Below are 17,265 nucleotides of genomic sequence, written 5' to 3' on the forward strand. Positions count from 1 at the left end.
TCTCAGAGACAACCAAAAAGGAAGTAGGTGTGTGTTCTTACACACTTATGTTTGCTGGGATTGGCACCTGACCAAATCTGCATGGTATGATGATTGTGCCTTTCTTTGTGAGCCTGGGGCATCAGTAAGGCACTCCCACCCACTCTGCTGCTCAGAAACCAGGAGGTAAGATCACTCATTGAGAGCCAAAGCCACACTGGTAACCCAGAGAAGCCATAACACATGTAAAGAAAAAAATTATAATAAAAGGATATAGCCATTCAAAGAAGAGCTCATCTGCCCTAGACATCTAGAGAAAGGAACAATTTCATATTTGTGTTGATGGTACAAGCAAAGGGCCTTGAATGCCGGTGGGAAGGATTACAAAGCCCATAAGAAGCCATGGTCAGGAGCTTCCCTGCTTCATACTTACTCATTCAATTATAAATGCTTATCATATATGGTCATATAGAAGATGAGGATCCCCTCCCATAATCCCTTGGTAATTATAAATGCTTACCATACATGGTCATATGGAAGATAAGGATGCCCTACCATCATCCCTTGGTAGAGAGGAAGTAGTCCTACTTTTAAGTCATTTAATTTTAATTAGACACAGAGAGAGAATGGGTGTGCCTGGCCCTCTAGCCTCTGCAAACAAATTCCAGATGCACACTCCACTTTGTGCATCTGGCTTTACATGAGTACTGGGGAATTGAATCCTGGGCCATCAGGCTTTGGACACAAGTACCTTTAACCACTGAGAAATTTCTCCAGCCCAAGACTTTGAGGAAGCTCTCTCGGTTGCTTGCCCAGGGAAGATACAACCAGGTTGAACAGAGTCTAGCACAACAAACAACATGAGTCCCTCTGTCCCAATGACCAATTGTTCTTTAATGTGAAGATCTAATTATGATCTCATCTTATATCCCCAGTTAATTCTAAAACGAGTTGCAAATTAGTTTGACTTCTTTGACTATTGATGCCTGGCCTTGTGCTTTCATTCTTCATTTACTCTACTGAACTAATGGGTCCTGACTGGGAAAAATGGATCTCTACCCACTGGGTTGTGTTCAGTTCTGAGCCTGTAGTGCTAAGTCCAGACCCACCTGTGGACAAGCCACAAAGAAAATGAATTTGCAAGTCAATGTTCCCAGCAATGGACTGCAACCTTGTTCTTCAAGAAGAATCTTCAAGAAGACTTGTTGCATGAGTGAAGAGAGCTGATTTTCTCATGTCGTGGGATTGGTTGATTCCCATTTCAATGACAAGCTTTCAAATCTCTTCTCTACACAGCTCCAAGTTGCTTCATGTTTTTGCCTCAGGAATGCATCTCACAGTGAACACCCTTACTTTCTGTGGTTTAGAGACAAGAGACACCAAATCTTGCTTGAAATTTCTCAACAAGAAACCACAGTGCTACCAGCATCAAGTGTGTACAAGAACGAGGGAAACGGTGTCCTTCACAATGGAAGCCAAGCACTGGGGCCAATAAAGCTGACCATCAATACTTTTCCTTTTCTGGTTTCACCCTCCTTCCCAAGCTCCGCGGGAGTCCATTTCCTGAGAGTTTACCGTGTAGGCATGTGTGCATGTCAATAAAGTCCTGAGCTCAATCTCTGACAGGAACTTGAACCTACTATCATCATTTCTCTCAGTCAGCTTTGTTCTAGAAATGCCAAATTAGCCTTCTCCGGCCAAGGGGTGCTAGTTTAGAGTACAGACTTGAAATGAAAACTGAAAACTGGAGACATGGATCAGTGATTAAGACACTTGTCTAAAAACCTAAGGACCCGGGTTTGATTCCTCAGTACCCACCATATAAGACTTGCAGGTCATTTGCAGTGTCTAGAGGCTCTGAATGGGTGCATTCTCTCTCTCTTCCAAAATAAATAAATAAAACTGAAAACATCTGGAGTTAGCAATTGCAGAAGAACTTTGGAAATTAAAGGAAGTTTTGTAGGACAGAGAATCAGTCCGGTCTGGTTCCATGTAGTGAAAAAGACTATGTGGTTAATTCCAGCACCTTGGAGTGTGCTCATGTGATACCCTATCTTTTCCTCCTGGTTGTAATTAGCCAGAGGTGTACTGGTTGGTTTAATGCCTGGGCTCCTGCACATTTTAAGTTCTAAGAAAACAGGCTTTATTCCCCTGCCCCATGAAAACCCGGCAGCCACTGCAGTGGTTTGTGTATAGAGACAAGAGGGTGAAGCATGTTCCCTGCAAGTGACTTTCTCATTCCTCGTCCAACCACTGATGTCCAGCAGGGGGCGTGGCGTAGTGAGAATTGAAGTATCCGCTAAGGAAGGAAGGAATCAAAGGATGAAGGGAAAGGGTGAAAGAGAGGGAGAGAAAGGAAGGAGGAGGGAAGGAACAAAGGAAAGGAAGGAAGTGAAGGAAGGAAGAAGAAACAGGAGAGGGAGGGAGGGAGGAGAGAAGAAGAGAAACAGAGAAGGGAGAGAGGGAGAAAGGGTAGAGATGGAGGGAAGGAATATAGCAGGAAGGAAGGAAAGATGAAAGGAAATGAGGGAGAGAGGGAAGGAGTGAGGGGATATAGAGAAGGGAGGGAGGGAATGGAGGTCACTTCCATTTCATGAACTCCGATTCATCAAAGGGTAAATATGTTTCTGCTCATGAAAGTGTGAAAAATAAACAAAATACCATCTAATGGAATTTGAGGGGAGAAGAGAGTGACTAAGGGGCATGCTGCCTGGGCAGCAGGAGGGTGGTCTAAGAGCTCCCTACAATAGCTTTAGTTACTTTGGTGACTGTTATAGTCTTGTGAGAATGATCTCCTCTTAATAAGGACAATTACTTAGATTTATTGCTCCTCCGTGGTCTTGTTAAAGATCTAAGAAGAATCCTATTTAAATGAAAAGGACAATAGGAACTTTTAAACAGGGAGCGCATTTTAATTAAAACCTAAACATAGGATGGGTGCCCAATGTGACTAGCTGGAAAAACTGGGTTAAAGAGGAAAAACAGAAGTAAATAAATGATGGCAGCAACTGAATGTACTTTTAGGGAAAGAAGTCCACTTTGAGTAAAAAGTCTGGAATTCAGGTTACACAAAGTATCTCCCTCTTTTGCGATACAGGATCACATGTAGTCCAGGGTGGCCCTGAACTCCCTCTGAACTCCGAGGATGACCTTAAAGTTCTGACCTTCCTACCATTTGGTTTATGTGGTGCTAGGAATGGAGCTCAGGGCTCTGTGCATGCTGGGTAAGCACTCTACTAACGGAGCTGTGTCCCCTAGCAGTTTCTCTTTTTGTGTTTTCAGAGACCAGGTATTCCCTTTTGGTTCTAAGCCCTGCTACCTCACTTAAAGGACTAAACCACTTTGGCTTGAGTTCAAGAGCTCTGTGTCTGGCTGTGTGCTAAGAACAGAGAGAGACTTGGGATGACCATTGGGAATCTGTTTTTTTTCAATTTTTCATTTATCAGTTTCAGAGAGAGATAGAGAGTGTGTGTATGAGTGGACCAGAGCCTCTTGCTACTGCATACGAACTGCAGATTGCATGCATCGCATTGTGCAACCGGCTTTACATGTGTACTGGGGAACTGAGCACAGGCCTGCAGACTTTGCAAACAAGCACTGTCTTTAACCACTGAGCAATATCTCTAGCCCAAAGAATCTTTTTTATAAAAACTCCTCTGTAGCTCAGGCTGGTCTTGAGCTCACAGTAATCCTTCCACATCCTCCTCCTTCTGAGTGTTGAGATTAAAGGTGTGAGTCACCAGATCTGGCTGTACAGTGGTATCTTATTTATTTTATTTATTTATCTACTTATTTTTGACAGACAGACAGATGGGGGGGAGAGGGAGAGAGAGAGAGGGAGAGAAAGGAAGGAAGGAAGGAAGAGAAAATGGATGCATCAGTACCTCTAGCCACTGCAAATGAACTTCAGACACATGCACCAGCATGTTTATCTGGCTTTCATGGGTTCTGGGGAATTGAACCTGGGTCCTTAGGCTTTGTAGGCAAGCACCTTAACCACTAAGCTATCTCTGAAGCCCACAGTGGTGTCTTAAAAATGCTTTATGAAGTTCCCAGCAAGGAACAGAGCCCCAAAGTGTGCTCAAGGAAACACATTGTCCCCGTGAGCAGCCCCCTACAGAAGTGCAACATTCTTCCTGCACAGTAATAATAGATGAGCTACTTGGGGGCCCCCATGTGTCTGGCTTTGGGGAAATTCCATTCAAAGATTTAACATCCAGGCTGGAGAGATGGCTTAGCGGTTCAGGTGCTTGCCTACAAAGCCAAAGGACCCATGTACGACTCCCCAGGTCCCATGTAAGCCAGACGCACAAGGTGATGCAAGTGCACAATGTGGTCACACATACATAAAGGTGGCACACGCATCTGGAGTTCTATTGCAGTGGCTGGAGTCCCTGGCATGCCAATTCTCTCTCTGTTACTCTCATTCTTGCTCTTTGATATTAAAAAAAAAAAAAAGATTTAACATCCTATAAACCCCCTCAGAGGAAGCTATAGAATGAAGGAACCCAATGTAAACGCGTCAGACGGATGTGTTCTAAGTGGAACAGGGTCCCGGGGCAGCAGCTTCTTAGATATCCAAAGTGGCTGGTGTCTCCAAGTTGGAGTGGCACATATAAATGCGTCTCTCTATTTGTGACACTTCCACTCAAAATACATAACCAACAGCTGTCACTTACATGCATTTTGGAGAGCAATGGCACATGGGAGCTCATCTCATCAAACCTGAGCCAGGAGCATTTTCCCATTAAATTATATTATCAAAACAATGCAGGGGTAAGCCTGGGGCGGGATGGGGACTCCTTCTTGGCTTATGGGGCATGTTTTGATTTTATGTCACCCTAGTGGTCAACAAATGTCATACCAAGAGCCAGGTGAGCACTCAATGAATCTCCTCTTGTGATGATGATGACAAGACTTGTAAAATGGGAAACAGTAAATATAACTCATCCTTATTAAGACTCTCTGGTATTTGTTTCTAGGCAGAGCGCTGAACAAAGAGAGTAAACACTACTTGGTCTCTTGTGATTGCTAATTAAAATGCAATAAGTGATGGAATCCATTTAAATTCTGGATCAGCTCTACAGTGGGATCAATAGACCTCCTACATTTCATTTTCCCCCGAGGGTCCCCTTTTTTTGAGGTGGGGTGTGTGTATGTATGTGCCTGGATTCTCGTTAGTTTGAGCTTTAATTGTGCTGGTAGCTCCTTTCAGGCAAAAATACCCACACAGCAGGGCGTATCCCAGGGTCCTGATACATGTTTTCCCTAGTTCTAAGTTAGCACCAAGTTGAGGACAAGACTTGGAGTGTAGTTGTTCAGAGGCAGTGGTTTTGGCACGAAACTATGGCAACCACCCCTCCTGGTTCCCATAGTCTTGTCTGGGTCAAGCAACAAACGACAAGGGGAATAGCTGGGTCTGAAGATTCAGGCTTTAATTCTAGCTATTTGGGAAGCTAAGGCAGAAAGATGACAAGTTCAAGGTCTGTCTAAGCTACAGTGTGAGTTCAAGGCCAGCCTGGAAAATTTAGTGAGGTACTATCTCAAAGTCAAAAGTGAAAAGAGAGGCTGGAGAGATGGCTCAGTGGTTAAATGGTCCTTGCAAAGCCACATAAAGCCAGATGCACAAAATAGTGCAGGCGTGTTCAGTTAGTTTACAGAGGCAAGAGGTCCTGGTGCACCTGTGCTTGCTCACTCAGTAAATGAATATGTACATAAATAAAACATATTGTTTAAAAGAAAAAAGAAGCCTGGGGATATAGCTTAGCGGTAGACTGCTCGCCTAGTATACAACATGCACAAAGCCCTAAGTACAACCCACATGCTGCAAAAACAAAGCAAAACGAAACTCACTGGGTCCTAGGCACCACCCTTGAGACACCCCATCAGCAAGGACTAGTAGGATGCTAATGCCTCATAAGAGGCTATTTTAAGTCTAGTAGCGTCTGCAAGAAAGAAAAGTGTTTTAAGAAAGATTTCTTGGATAAAGTCAAGTCACCTTAACCAAGTGTGGTGGGGACTCTTTCAAAGTTGCATGCTGAGAGAGACAGAGATGAGAAAGAGGGAGAGGCAGAGAATGGGCACTTCTGGGCTTCTAGCCACTGCAAAATGAACACGCATGTTCTACTTTGGGCATCTGGCTTCATGTGGGTACTGGGAAACTGAATCTGGTGGTTAGGTTTTGTAGGCAAGTGCCTCAATCACTGGTCAATCTCTCTAGCCCCAGACTTGTTTTTAAAATAATGGATTCTTAAAAGCTCAGCAGAGGGGTTGGGGAGATGGCTTAGTTGGTAAAGCACTTCATGTGGAACTGACTTTGGCCTCTTGGTGCCCATGTAATTGCTGGGTGGGTGTGGTGGCCTGCCATCTCGGGGGCCAGATGGCTAGCTAGACTGGCTGAATCAGTGCACTCTGGGTTCAAGGAAGAGACCCTGCCTCGACAAATAAGATGGAAGCCATGAAGAAAGATGCATGATGTCAACCTCTGGCCTTTAAACACATGCATATATATGTGTACATGCACACACACATGCACCAGCACACACATGGATACACACATGTATGCATCACACACACACACACACACACACACACACACACACTCGACTCAACAGAAGAGGAGCCAGGCCCCCCCACCTGCAGATCAAATTCTGCATGTTTGTGTTTGAAGGAAAAAAAACTCTTTAGTCCCCAACATCACATGCTGTGATCCAACTCTGTGTTAGCTGCTGATGAACATTAATGATGATTAGTTTCATTCTTCCCTGGAATGTCTATCAGGAAAACTGTTTGCAGAGCTGCAAAGACTGCATCTTGAGAGGAAACAGCCAGGCCACTGACGAATTTCTTCTCCCCTCCTAATTGCCTTTGAATTTCTTATCTGACGGCATCAAAGGCAATGACCTTTTCTATTCTTGCTTAAGTGTGCACATTTGGTAAATGAAGTCCTGACTTCTTGGCTCTCTTCTGCCAGGAGCCTGTTTGCATTCAGTATTGCTGGGAGACAGATGGGTCCCTGGAGAGCTGGTGGTCAGGAAGAGTTGCTCAGAGCATGTGGCTAGAAGGCAGAAACCCAGTGCTGGAAAACAGTCTGGGTATGCCTCTGGTCCCAGGTAGGAGAACCAAACAGTAGAAGTGGGCCAGGGAATCCTTTACCACAGAAGGTGTGGGAGTTTGAATGTAAAATGTCTCCCATCGACTCATGTGTTTGAATATTTAGTCCTCCAATGACAGTACTGTTGGGGAAAGTTGTGGAACCTTTAGGCAGTGGAGTTTTGCTGGAGGGAGTGTGCTATGTGGGAGTGGGGGGTGGGCCTTGAGGTGTTAGAGCCAAGCCCTGCTTCTTATACTTCCTCTCTGCTGATGTGATGACGTGTAGCTGGCTGGCTGCTGCTGCCATGCTTTCCCTACTTCCCCTCGAAACTGAAAGCAGAAATAAGCTCTTTCCACCTATAAATTGCTTCTGGTTGGGCATTTTGTCCCACCAACAACAATGAATGTAAATGAATGATTTAAAAAGGCTCCAAAATTTAAGGCTAATAAGTCAGGATATATATGTTGGGTTTTGGAAGTAGGGTCGTGCTCTAGCCCAAGTTGACCTGGAATTCACAATTCACTGTGTAGTCTCAGGGTGTCCTTGAACTCAAAGAAATCCTGCTACCTCTGCCTCCCAAGTGCTGAGATTAAAGGTATGTGCCACCACGTCTGGCCTCAAGTCAGGGTATTTGATGTCATCTTTAGGACCTTGATTTTCTGTGATATCTCATAATCTTTGAGCTAATCCTACCATCACAATTTTAAAAGTATATTCTGGCTGGGCGTGGTGGTACACATGTTTAATCCCAGGACTTGGGAGGCTGAGGTGAGAGGATCCTTATGAGTTCAAGACCACCCTGAGACTATAGAGTGAATTACAGGTCAGCCTGGGCTAGAGTGAGATCTTACCTCAGAAAACAAAATATATTCTGGATTCGTCTGCCCACCACACACAGTCCCTGCCATGACAAAGTCGTGTTTCCTGCCTGGATTCCACAGCAGGATCGGAAGGTCTCTTTGCTCACATTCAGCTTTTCCCTCAGCAGCCAGTGACCTGGCTACAAGAGGGCACATCATGTCTGCAAATCCTCCTTGACTTCCCATGTCACTCAGTGGAAGCCAAGTCCTATGAGAGCCCTCTCTAGCCACTCCCCAGCCTCAGCTCACTTTGCCTCATCCCCTGCTTGTTCTGTCCACCCCCTGCTCTAGCCACCATGGCCTTCCACCCTTCCCTGCACGCAGGGCTGAGCTTCTGCCTGTGGGCACTGGCACTTGCTGTTCCTTCTGCCAGGGAGCCCATCGCTCATCATTCCTGACTTCATACCTCCCTGACTTTACACTTACCTCAGCCAGTCCACCTAACCCCAACCCACCTGCCTCTGTTCCCCTTGTCCACTTTACTTTTACTCTTCGACACTGCCTGGCACACTATCCTATATCCTCTGTTCTTTGTTGTAGTGTATCCTAGGTGTAGTCTTCCCTCCCTCTCCGAGAAGGCAGGGCCTTTTCTTTTGTTCACTACCCAGTGCCACGTGTCTCAAGCACTGCCTGACATGCAGTTGTGGAATGAATGACTGCCTCAGGCTGGGGGAGCGGGACACTGACGGAGGTGCAGGAGAGGAAAGCTGGGTGAGGATGCGGGTGTGACTGAGCTGAGCCTCCAAGGCAGAGGAGGGCACCGAGGAGAACGGAGAAGCCAGCTCTGGGAGGTCGACCTTATAGCCATCATCAGAGTCCCAGCATCTGGCCACAGCTGGCACCCAGTACCACTTAGGAATGTTTAGGAACAAGTGAACACATTTCCTTCAAACTGGAGACACCTGCAGGAGGATGAAGGCAAACCAAGCAGAGCTATCCATTTCAGAATCCTCATGCAACCTGAGGTTACTGAGAAGTCAGGAGACCTCAGCAACCCCCCCCCCCCCACGCCAGTACACACCAGTGAAAATAGCAGGCCCCTCCTACAGTTGTGGTTTACATCTCCACACATCAGGAAGTTGAAATTGAGCAGCTGGAGAGGTAGCTCGGTGGATAGCATGCTTGCCATGCAAGCTGGAGGACCTGAGTTCAATTCCCCAGCATCCATATTTAAACCTGTAGCCTCTGTGCTGGGAAGGCAGTGTAGACAGGATCCCTGGTGCTTATGTTGGCCACCCAGTCTAGCAGAGCTGTTGAGCTCTGGTTTAGTGACTGTTTATAGACACTGTTCCCCGCTCAAAAAAAAAAAAAAATAAATAAAGTGGTAAGTAACTGAAGAAGACTCCCCCTGCCCCCAGAGTTTACCTCTGGTTCCACAAGCACATGCACACGTGCACACACTCTTTTCCATGCAGACAATTTTTTTAAATTTATTTTTTTGGTTTTCTGAGGTAGGGTTTCACTCTAGCTCAGGCTGGCCTGGAATTCACAATGTAGTCTCAGGGTGGCCTTGAACTCACTACGATTCTCCTACCTCTGCCTCCCGAGTGCTGGGACTAAAGGCGTGTACCACCATGCCCAGCTCATACAAATTTTTAATTTAAAAAAGTTTCATTTGAAAATTTATTATCTCTGTTCCTAAAAGTTCCATACCATCTCCCCATCCACCAGGATTTCTTATTGCCTTCTTTTCTTCTTCAGTCCCATAGACACAGACAGGGTACATCTGGTCCATAGTTGGAGCTCTCCTTGGGTCTGAATCCTAGAATACCTTTTCTGCCTTGCTAGGGATAGTGAGTCTCAGTAAACTGTTTTGTATTTTAGTTAACTGTGTGTGATTTGGGTGAAATCATGGATGTTATCTCAAAGAAGTATACAATTCCCTGACTTCAAATGTTACAAAATTGTCTCCTTGTGAAACACAAGTATGTGGTAGAAATGTAAGAACAGTTTAAATGGTCTCACATTCAAGAACTGATTGGCAGGATCATGAATCTCCCTCAGACCCCAAGCCTATCTTCACTGAGGCTCTGGGGAAGGCCAATAAGAAGAGAGGCAGCTGAGACACAGGGCCAGTGATGTGTGACTACTAGTCAGCAGGGCATAAATTGATACAGGATGGAGAGATGGCTCAATGATTAAGGCACTTGCCTGCAAAGCCTAACAATATGGGTTTGATTCCCCAGTACCCATGTAAAATCAGATGCACATCAGGGGTTCATTGGCAGTGACTGGAGGCCCTGGTGTGCCCATTCTATTTCTCTCTCTCTCTCTTCTCTTTGTCTTTTTCTGTATGCAAATAAATAAATATTTTAAAAATTGATCTACCCTGGCGCGCCCATTCTCTCTCTCCCTCTATCTGTCTTTCTCTCTGTGTCTGTCGCTCTCAAATAAATAAATAAATTAATTAAAAAAAAATTGATCTAATATTTCATCTTCCTCATGCCAAGGCAAGATTTCACTCATTCTCTTTAGTTTTTGCTGATACTAGGGACTGAATTCATGCTTGGAGAGTGCTCTGCCCTGCACTACGTCTCCGGTGCTCTTTTCATTTGAAAAAAAATTTATTTGTGCATGTGTATGAGTGCACGTGTCATGCGCAAGAACAACTTCTCGGTGTCTGTGTTTGAGGTCTCTTATTTGAGATAGGGTCTCTTGACATTGCAAATGAACTTCCAGACTGCAAACAAACATGTTGCGTGTGTGTGTGTGTGGGGGGGGATTAACAGATACATACACCACTTTACATCCAGCTTTAAAAAAGTTTTATTTGGGCTGGAGAGATGGCTTAGCAGTTAAGCGCTTGCCTGTGAAGCCTAAGGACCCTGGTTCGAGGCTCGGTTCCCCAGGTCCCACGTTAGCCAGATGCACAAGGGGGCGCACGTGTCTGGAGTTCGTTTGCAGGGGCTGGAGGCCCTGGCACACCTGTGTTCTCTCTATCTCTCTCTCTCTGCCTTTTTCTCTGTCTGTCGCTCTCAAATAAAAATGAAAAAAAATTTTTTTTAACTTTTTATTTTTTTGGTTTTTCGAGGTAGGGTTTCTCTCTAGCCCAGGCTGACCCGGAATTTACTATGTAGTCTCAGGGTGGCCTCAAACTCATGGTGATTCTCCTACCTCTGCCTCCTGAGTGCTGGGATTAAAGGCATGCACCACTACACCTGGCTCAAATTTATTTTATTTTTATGTATTTTATGAGCAAGAAGGACAGGAGAATGGGTGCACGAGGGCCTCTAGCTACTGCAAACAAACTACAGATGCATGTGCCACCATGTGCATCTGCCTTATGTGGGTTCTGGGGAATCTAACCTGGGTCCAAAGGCTTTGCAGGCAAATACCTTAACCACTAAGCCACTTCTCCAGCCTTTTACCCATCTCTGTATGGGAGTTGGAGAATTGAATGCCAGGCCAGCAGGCTTTGCAAGCAAGCACCTTTAACCACTGAACCATCTCTCTAGTCCCTCTTTTCATTTCTTTATTCTGAGACAGGTTCTCACTAAGTTGCCCAGGGTGGCCTTGAACTCACTGTAGTACAGGCTGGTTTTGAACCTTTGATCTTCTTGCTTTCAATCTCCTGATTAGCTGGGATTACAGGCCTGTGCCCCCAGGCTTGGTGCTCATATACTTTTGAAGAATCAAACTGCAAATAATTGCTTGCATTTAAGAGCAAGCTGGCCCCCAGTCTGCCTCAGGCAAATCATTAGCTCTCCCAGTGAGTTAGCACAGGTCCCTGGCCACTTGTACACCAACACCACCCATCCTACTCCGGATTACCTGAGAAAGTTGTTCTAAGCATGTAGTCCACAGGCCAGCATTGTCAACATCCACTCACCTGCAGATCTGTTAAGAAATCTGTGACTGCAACCTACATGCACTAACTCAGAAATTAGGAATGAGCCGCTCCAGGACTTGTGGGTTTTTTTTTTTAATATTTTTAAAAAAATTATTTATTTATTTATTTGAGAGCGACAGACACAGAGAGAAAGACAGATAGAGGGAGAGAGAGAGAATGGGCGCGCCAGGGCTTCCAGCCTCTGCAAACGAACTCCAGACGCGTGCGCCCCCTTGTGCATCTGGCTAACGTGGGACCTGGGGAACCGAGCCTCGAACCGGGGTCCTTAGGCTTCACAGGCAAGCGCTTAACCGCTAAGCCATCTCTCCAGCCCCTGGTTTGTTTTTTTTTTTTAATATTTTATTTATTTGTTTATTTATTTATTTATTTGAGAGTGACAAACAGGCAGAGAGAAAAAGAGGCAGAGAGAGAGAGAATGAGCACACCAGGGCCTCCAGCCACTGCACACGAATTCCAGATGCCTGCGCCATGAGAAGTCAGTCCACACACAGTGAGAACCACTGGCCTCAGCCCCTTCCCCACCACCCATCTCTTCTTAAAGTTGATGTTGGGGACTCTGTATAACGTATATAAAAAACTGAGCCTAAAAATACGATAACCATTTGTACAATCAGTATCATGGGATGGAAAAACAATGAAAAAGAAACAATTGTGACTTCCTGGTACGACGGCAGCATAGTAGCCAAGCCAAAGCAGCCTAGAGAGAAAATAAGCAGAGACACAGCAAAACGCACGTTTTCACTGAAAAGCGAAGGTGTGTAAGGCATTTTCAACCTCAGCAGAGGAGGAGGAGAGACCCACAGCTTCTGGAGACCCAGAACCACAGAGAAGCCGCTCCACCAGTGGGGCTCGTTTGCATGGCCACCAAGCTCGGCCTAAGCCCCGGGGGAATCCAGGCGAAGGGGTTTTCCACTCACACCAGCCTCCTCGCAAACTCAGGCAACCCGAAGATGAAGACAGCGGGGACCTGCTGAGTGGCTCAGGAAGAAGAGGCTCATGAGGACCAGCTTTGCAGCTCTGATACAACTTCAGGCACCCTCCACCACCTCCTTCTCCTCCAACTGCCAGTGCCAGCAACCACTAGAGACCTGGGGAAGGGAGATCAGCCACCTAGCACCCAGCACAGGTGATCAGAGCAGCGGACCCACTGACCCAGCTAGCCCAGCAGAGACCACAGCACAGTAAAGAGGTACTCAAGTGGACACGCAGCATAGCTGAGACCAAAGCCATCCCAAAAGGTAACAGGTAACAGATAACAGGGTCTACTTATACCAGGTCAGTACCTGACAGAAATCCTGGCATATAGGTCTGCACTGGAAGTGCTAATTGCACCTTCCATGTCAGGGTAGGTTATGTGTTAGATTTGACTGATGGTTGGCTTTGCCATTCTTACATAAGCTGTGTTTTGGGGTCCTTTGTTGCTTCCTGACTGATAGTGCCTTTGTCTTCTTCTGTCAATTCTTGGGGCCAGGGTCTCACTTGGCCCCAGACTGACCTGGAACCCTTTACAGACCAGGAATCTCAGCCTCCCAGTTGACAGGATTAAAAGCATGGGGCAACACACACTGTTAGGAACTTTGACTTTGTTAAATGATCTGTTTGTTTTAATACCCACTCTTACATAAATACGCCATGCCGGTTTTGATTGGATATATACATTTCGCTTCACCCAGCCTGCTAGAACACATGCATAACAGGCACACCCAACACTTAGGGTCACTTCTGTTGTTACTCTGTGACTCACTTAAGAGCCCCAACTAGCACCTTAAATCCTACCCTGAAGATATATAATGTCAGACTTATATATCTAAGAATACTGGAAATAATTAGAAAACACAAGTATCAAATTAACCCAAGATGCAAAAATCTCTACATTATAGTACAAGAAACAAAAAAAGTCAAGATAATATAATTCCACCAAAATGACAAATTCATCAGAAATCCTTCAGTGAGACTGATTTAGATAAAATGTCTGAGAAAGATTTCAAAAAAATGATTATAAAAATATGTTCAAAGAAATCAAACAAGAAAACAAATTCCTAAAGGAAAACACAGGAAACTAACTTAATGAAAAAAGGATGCCAATACAAAGCATGAGTAAGGAAATAGACCTACTGAAGAAGAACCAATCAGAAATATTAGAAATAAAAAATACAGTATGTCAACTAAAAAACTAGACAGTCTCACTAGTAGAATGGATGAAGGAGAGAATAGAATATCTAAACTAGAAGACCAGGTGGCTGATCTAATACAGTCCAACAAAGAGAAAGACAAGCTAATAGGAATGGGAATTTCAAGATATTTGGGACAGTATGAAAGGATCAAACATAAGAATTCAGGATGTAGTAGAAGGAGAAGAATTTCAATCAAAAGGCATAGTAGGTGTTTTCAACAAAATCATAGAACCAAATTTTCCCCAAATTGGGAAAGAGATGCCAATGCAGATATAGGAAGCTTTTACAACACCAATCAAACAAAACCTGGAAAGAACCTTGCCTCACCATATTATAATTAAACTACTAAACATACAAACCAAAGAAAATATATTGAAAGCAGTTAGAAAAAGCAAGTAAGGGACTGGGGGGATGGTTTAGTGGTTAAGGCATTTGCCTGTGAAGGTAAGGACCCTGGTTTGATGCCCCAGGACCCACATAAGCCAGATGTACAAGGAGGCATGTGCTCCTGAAGTTTGTTTTCAGTGGCTAGAGACCCTGGCATACCCATTCTCTCCTTCTCTCTGCCTCTTTCTTTCTCTCTCTGTCTCCCAACTAGACAAATAAATAAAATATTTTAAAAAAGCAAGTGACATAAATGCAAGCCCATCAGGATAACAACAGATTACTAAACACAAACTTTAAAAGCCAGAAGGGCTTGGAATAATGTATTCCAAATTCTGAAAGATAACAACTGTCAACCAAGAATACGTTACCCAGCAAAGCTATTCAGCCAAATTGATCTAGAAATAAGAATATTCCACAACAAAAACAGGCTAAAGGAATATATGACCACTCAGCCAGCTGTACAGAAAATACTTTAAGGGATCCTCTATGCTGAAGAGAATGGAAAGCACACATATGAGGAAACAGGAAAAAATAAACCATGTTTAAATAACAGTTAATACAAAAAAGTAAAGGGGAAACAGGAAGCACTTCAAAACAGGAAGAATAGCAAGAATAAATACATAGCTATGAATATCTTAATTTCAGTAGCCTCAATGCTCCAACCAAAAGACACAGGCTTACAGACTGGATTAAAAGCCAGAATCTTCCTGTTTGTCATCTCTAAGAAACTCACTTTTCTATAAAAGATTGACACGACCTTAAGGCGAAAGGATGGAAAATGGTATTTCAAGCAAATGGGCCTAGGAAACAAGTAGGTGTTGCTATCCTAATATCTAACAGGATAGACTTCAAACCAACATTAGTGAGGAAAGATAAAGAAGGTCACTTTATATTGATTAAAGGAATAATTCAATAGGAATACATTACAATTTTAAACATATTCACCTAACATGGGTGTTCCTAATTTCATCAGACAAACACTATTAGACTTAAGGTCACAGATAACACCAAACATGATTGTAGTGGGTAACTTCATTACCCAACTTTCATCAATTGGCAGTTAGTTCATCCAGGCAAAAAATAAACTGCACTGAATTGCAAATCAAGAAAAACTTCAGAGCAAACACAAAATCATGGAAACTAAACAGATCATTACTGAATGATAAATAGGTCATTGAAGAAATTTAAAAGGAAATTTAAAAAATTCATAGAATCAAATAACAATGATAACACAACATACCAAAACTTTGGGACACAATGAAGGCAGTCCTAAGAGGGAAATTTATAGCTTTCAGTGCTTATATTAAGAAATTAGAGGGCTGCAGAGATGGCTTAGCAGTTAAGGAACTTGCCCGGGAAGCCAAAGGATCCAGGTTCGACTCCCCAGGATCCATGTAAGCCAGATGCACAGAGTAGCACATGTGTCTGGAGTTTGTTTACAGTGGTTAAAGGCCTTGGCACCCCCATTCTCTCTCTATCTGCCTGTTTCTCTCTCTCTTTGTCAAATAAATAAAATTAAATTTAAAAAAATTTTAAAAAGGAAATCAGGTCACAAGTAAACAACTTAGTGCTTCATCTTAAGGGCTTGGAAAGAGAAGAACAAGGCAAACCAAAACTCAATAGATGGAAAGAAATAATAAAGATTAGGGCAGAAATTAATGACATAGAAACTATATATATGTATGTATGTATGTATGTATGTATGTATGTATATATATATACATATATACATATATATATGTATATATATATATATATATATATATATGTGTGTGTGTGTGTGTGTGTGTGTGTGTATAAAATTAATGAAACAAAGAGTTGGTTCTTCAAAAGGATAAACAAGATTGATAAGTCCTCAATAAATCTGACCAAAAGAAAGAGAGAAGTGACACAAATTAATAAAATTGGAGATGAAAAAGACACCATTACAACAGACACTAAAGAAATCCAGAAAATCATGACATACTTTAAGAACATATATTCCACTAAGTTAGAAAATCTGAAAGAAATAGACGATTTCCTAAATTTACATGACCTACCAAAATTAAATCAAGATGAGATAAACCATTTAAATAGACCTATAACAAGTACAGAGATCCAAGTAATTATAAAATAAAATCTCCCAACTAAAAAAAGTTCAGGTCCAGATGGATTCATTGGTGAATTTTACCAGACCTTCATGGATGAACTAACATCAATGCTTCTCCAACTTTTCCATAAAATAGAAAAGGAAGGAATACTACCAAACTCCTTCTACAAAGTCAGCATCACCCTGATACTAAAATCAGACAAAGACAGAACCAAAATGGAAAATTGCAGACCAATCTCCATCATGAACATTCTCAACAAAATATTTACAAACAGAATATAAGAATATCTCAGAAAAATCATTCACCCCGACCAAGTAGGCTTTATCCCAGAGAAGCAAGGATGGTTCAACATATGCAAATCAATAAATGTAATACATTACATAAATAGACTGAAGGACAAAAATCACATAATGCTCTCAATAGATGCAGAAAAGGCATTTGACAAAATCCAGCATCCCTTCCTGGTAAAAGTCCTACAGAAACTGGGAATAGAAAGAACATATCTCAACATAATAAAGGCTATTTATAACAAACCTACAGCCAACAAAATACTAAATGGGGAAAAACTTGAAACTTTTCCACTAAAATTAGGAATAAGACAAAGGTGTCCACTGTCCCTACTTTTATTTAATATAGTACAAGAAGTCTTAGGTATAGCAATATGGCAAGAGACACACATAAAGAGGATAGAAATTGGAAAGGAAAAGATCAAATTATCATTATTTGTAGATGATATGATTCTATACCTAAAAGACCATAAAAAATCTATCAGCAAACTGTTAGTGCTGATAAACACTTTTAACAACATAGTAGGTTATAAAATAAGCATATA

This window comes from Jaculus jaculus, chromosome 19 (genome assembly GCF_020740685.1).
Source record: "Jaculus jaculus isolate mJacJac1 chromosome 19, mJacJac1.mat.Y.cur, whole genome shotgun sequence".
Lineage (NCBI taxonomy): Eukaryota > Metazoa > Chordata > Mammalia > Rodentia > Dipodidae > Jaculus > Jaculus jaculus.